Consider the following 5,094-nt stretch of genomic DNA (forward strand, 5'->3'; position numbering starts at 1 on the left):
GAAGAAGTTTTTGTTGAGGAGAAAGTTGAAGAAGATGCTCTAGTTAAAATGGGAGATCAAGCAGCGAATCCAATGGTTTGGATGGACTATTCTAAGCCAAAGATCAATAATATTCAGTCTAGCATTATCAGGCCAACCATCACGGCTAACACCTTTTAAATTAAGTCAAGCACGATTCAGATGATACGGAACTCGGTTCAGTTTGGGGGTTCTCTTATAGAAGATCCCAACATGCATATCAGGGATTTCATTGAGATCTATGACACTTTCAAGTTCAATGGAGTTACTGAAAATGCTATTAAGCTGAGGCTTTTACCATTCTCTCTGAGGGATAAGGCTAAGTGTTGGTTACATTCTCTACCACCAGGCTCTATTACTACTTGGGAGGATATTGCTCAAATGTTTCTCACTAAATTCTTCCCTATGGCGAAGACAACTGCAATCAGAAATGCTCTTACTCAATTTGTGCAGCAAACGGGAGAATCTTTGTGTGAGGCTTGGGATCGCTACAAAGAGATGCTTAGAAAGTGTCCTCATCATAGGATGCCTGACTGCATGATCATTAACTGCTTTTATAATGGGTTGGGTGCTACTTCTAGGCCCATGCTTGATGCTGCATCAGGAGGAGCCTTATGGGCTAAAATCTATAATGAAGCTTATGAATTGATTGAACTATTGGCTGCTAATGAATACTAGAACCCAACTCAGAGAATGTCTCAAAGCAAAGTAGCAGGAGTTCTGGAAGTGGACACAGCTACTGTTATTGCTGCTCAGCTTCAGGCTTTGATGATGAAGGTGGATTCTTTGGCTAATTTTGGAGTTAATCAGATCACTAGTGTTTTTGAGCTTTGTGCTGGTGCGCATGAGACGGAGCAGTATGCAATTTCTAGTGAATCAGCTCAGTTCGTGAGCAACTTTCAGAGATCGTAGCAACCGGCTCCAGCCACCTATCATCCCAACAACCGCAATCATCCTAACTTCAGCTGGAGCAATACTCAGAATATGGTGCAACAACCTTATCAGCCATATGCAGCAAAGCAATACAACCCTCCTGGTTTTTAACAGCCGCAATATGCACCAAGACAACAACTCCAACTTCAGCAGCTACCACAATCTAATGAAAAATATGAATTGGAATTGAGGCTCATATGCAAGATCCAAGCATTTTCTATCAAGACCTTGGAGAATCAAATTGGGCAGATTGTTAATTCCTTGCTGAATCAACAACCCGGTACTCTCCCTAGTGACACTGAAGTACTAGGAAAAAGGCAAGCTAAAGAGAAGGTTAAGGCAATCATATTGAGGTCTGGGAAGGTTTCAAATCCCGAAAAATCTCAAGTTCAAGAATCTGAAGTTATGGTTGAAGAATGTAATAACCCCAATTTTCGGGAAATTTTTGAAACCCTTATGAATAGTGTTTTTGCTGAACGAGAAAACTTTTCATGCCACGCTATGTAGGGGTTCTGTTATTGATCTTATGGGATATTATTAGTACTCTATGAAGTATATAAGTGTATGTAAAGATCGTCAGAATCCAATTCCGAACACTTTGGTTTTTCCCGGAAATCCACAATATACGGAGAGAATTGAGTATAAGGTAACAGGATAAAAAGGATTTAAATTAAAGGATTATAAAAGAGGATCATAGAAGGAATATAATATATTGAGAAAGGTTAAGGGAACCTAAGTAATAAGATCCCGGGTATGATCCTTCAAACGATAAAACGAGAACGAAAGTTAAGCGAACCGTATAGCAGATCAGCGGTCATTAGGCAAACGATTAGGAAGTTAATCAAAGGGATTAATGGGAATGATGTCATCCAACCAATAGAAAGAAGACAAGGAAGGAAGGATGACATCATGTGGATGAGATAAGCATGACATGGGAAGGAGGAGGTGTGGTGGCTTTGTAACCACACAAATCCAAGGGCAAGAAGGTAATTCACTAAAGCAAAAACAAAACCAAATCAACCAACCAAGCAAATCATTTCATTTTCATCAAACAAAACACAAAATTCTCCATTCTTCATGAAGCTCTCGGGTGGGTTTCTTAATTTTTGAAAGTCCAAGCTCCTCCACTTGTTATTTTCCAAGGTAATTATCCTAGCTTCTCCTAGTTAAGTTACATACTTCCTATAAGTTTAAGCTTCTAATTCCAAGCCAATCTTTTTCTATAAATCATCAAAGAAGATGGTGAATAGTGTTTTCAAGAACTAAAATTTGTGTTCTTGAAGTTGTGTTTAGATTAAGCTTGGATAAAGACTTTAAAGGTGATTCCAAGCCATCCTCTTGATTCTCCACTCTCCAAGGAAGGTATAAACTACAAACCCTAGCTTTAAGTTTTGAGTAATTAGGATTGAATGTGTTTGATTTAGCATATGTGAAGCATGATGCTTGAATGGTTGAAGTTTGGTTGAGTTGTAGAGATTAGTTGGTTTTGTTGTATTGTTGGAGTTGTAAATCTTGGTAATTAGTTAAAGAACCTAAGTAAAGCTTTTAGTTCATGTGAGGAATAAGTATAAATGGTAAATGTTGTGGTTTTGAATAAAAGAACTTAAGTATGATTAAAGTTAAGTTTAGGCATAAGTATGAATGATTAAATTGAATTGGTTGGGGTTGTTATGATGTGATAAGGATGGAGGATGGTTGTATGTTGGATTTGAGGTTGATTTGGGTTGTTTGTGAATGGGTTAAAATTTGGAAATCACGTAAACATAGCCGTCGTAACGTCCGATTTTCTTTGGACTGTTTTTGTGCATAGCATTAGGACCCGAGAACCCCCTGCTAGATTGTGACCACTGCCATGATTAGATAGCTCATGTTACGAGCTTCGTTTTGATATGTAGTTCGTTCGATTCCGATGCACGGTTTAGGAGAAACGACCGTTTCAAGTAACGGCGTTTTGCGAACGAAACTTTTTCCCTCGCCTTACTTTGAAACATAGATTAAAGACCAAAAAGGGTTAATTAATGTATGAAACATTTATGGTAAGTGTGTTAGGCAGTTGGTAAGACACTCGCGAAGGAATCGCTTTAAAACTCGTAAAGGTTAAATTATTAAAAATGGTGGAGCCGAGGGTACCCGAGTGGCTTAAGCGAATCAGTGAGCGCAAAACAAGCGTTAGAGTCTAAGTTAGTTAAAGTATAGATTTACAAGTGATTTTGGTTTAATTCCAACTTACTTGTTGTTTATAGGTTACCAGACTCGTCCCGAGCCATTCGTAACCCCAGTCGCTCAGGCAAGTTTTCTACCCGTTATACTGTTGTTGTGATGTAAATATATGTATATGCATTATCTTGTGATATTGCATGATTGTTATTAGCAAATTTTGCGATATATTGGAGCATGCTAATATGGTATATATGCATGTCTGTTTCGTAATCTGGTTATCTATCTGTTGATTTCAATGCTTATAGTTGCATAATACCTATGCTAGAAATAAGCAAGTAGTTGCGTATACCCTTAGTATAGGGGATAAAAGGTGAACATATTTCTAAACCGGGAGTCGATGTTCCCGAGTATATATATATATATATATATATTTATTTATATATATATATATGGATATAGTTTTTAAAACTATTAATCGAATAAGGTTTATTCGATAACTTTAACTCTATTTTATTATTGAATATTATTTCAAATATTATTCGAAGGCGTATGACTCCTTTACATTATTTTTTTGAATATTATTTGAATATTCATTTGAGGATGTATGACTCCTTTATTTTATTTAATGAATATTATTTATAATATTCATTCGAGGTATTTTGACTCAGCTTATTTTATTTATTGAATATTATTTGAATATTCATTTGAGGATCTATGACTCCGATTATTTGCTGAGATATATTCTTTAATTTATTAAAGAATAAGGTGTCGATAATCAAACTTACTTTTGATTATTCAAATAAAGATATTACTTTCGTATAAGTATATCTTTGATTATTTTCTATTCATTTCAAGTATAAGTTTTAATACTTCTACTTCAATTATTTTATAAAGATTATTTTTATGGGAATATTATTTAAATAATAATATTCAGACATTTTCTAAATATTCTGGGGACTGATTTACTTCATTAAATCAGTTTTACTCCAAACACTCTTTAAAGTGTTTTCGAGTCTTTAAAATGATTTTCAAAAGTTAGAGCAGATCCCAAAACTATTTTTATATTTAAGATCTTCCTTTTAAAAAGGGGATTTAAATACTCGCTCAAAACCTGGGGGATCCGGCTCGGTGGTGTGTTTTATATTCGCAACAAGGTTGCTGTCTTGGTAAAAGAGTTTTTGATTACTTACCCAATATTCGGGAAGTAAAATTCTTGGAACAAGTTAATCCATTAACAGGCATCGCCTGGGAAATATCGGTGAGTTTTCCTTTCCAACTAGGTACGACTTCTTGGTGGAGCCGTATCAACAAGTTTCTACTTGGGGAAAGGGGGAAACGAGCTTTACGTTTCAGAGTCATGGATTTCATCTGAACTAGGAGTGGCGTAAGTGGTCGAGTAGCGCCGGCCCAGCCTTATTATATTGGCCCAAATGGCCTGGAAGTTCCGCTAAGGCGGTCCATTCCTTAGGAGTTCAGTGTTCGGTTGACAAGTAAATCCGACAGGTTCTCCTCTACATGTAGAAAATGGTGGGGTTGTACTACTACGACTGATCATCGTAAGTGGTCTTCCTGGCGCGGTAAACTCCCGTAATGAGTTCATCATCCAATTGGATATTTCTGCAACACTACCCAAAGTACTTCGATAGAAAGGCTACGGTTGGGCGATTGTTGAGTGTTGGCAGGGTCAAGTTTTCAAAATAATGTTTGCATCAAATGAAGTATCTCATAACTTCATTTTATTTTGATGATATTTTAAAGGTTGAATCTATTCAAGTATTATCTTGTAGTCTCGTCTATGTGATGAACTTTGGAAACTAATTATAACTTGAATGGTGGTAGTTCAAGTAGTATTTGGAAAAGATATAAGTATATTGGAGTATTTTGTAACTTCATCTTTTAAACTTATATCTAGTAAATGATTATCTTATGCATGACAAAGATTTTCAGAAAAACGTTGAGACAAGGTTAGATATATGAGATCAC

The 5,094-nt window shown here is 36.1% G+C and overlaps 1 non-coding gene across 1 annotated transcript; it reads right to left on the reverse strand.

Annotated features, from left to right (window-relative positions):
* Positions 1 to 440: 440 nt before the first annotated feature.
* LOC141663224 (small nucleolar RNA R71) lies at positions 441 to 545 on the reverse strand. Its single transcript, XR_012551303.1, has one exon. It is a non-coding gene; the product is annotated as a small nucleolar RNA R71 (small nucleolar RNA).
* Between the last annotated feature and the right edge of the window lie 4,549 nt (positions 546 to 5,094).

The sequence above is a fragment of the Apium graveolens genome, chromosome 5 (genome assembly GCF_009905375.1).
Source record: "Apium graveolens cultivar Ventura chromosome 5, ASM990537v1, whole genome shotgun sequence".
NCBI classification, from domain to species: domain Eukaryota; kingdom Viridiplantae; phylum Streptophyta; class Magnoliopsida; order Apiales; family Apiaceae; genus Apium; species Apium graveolens.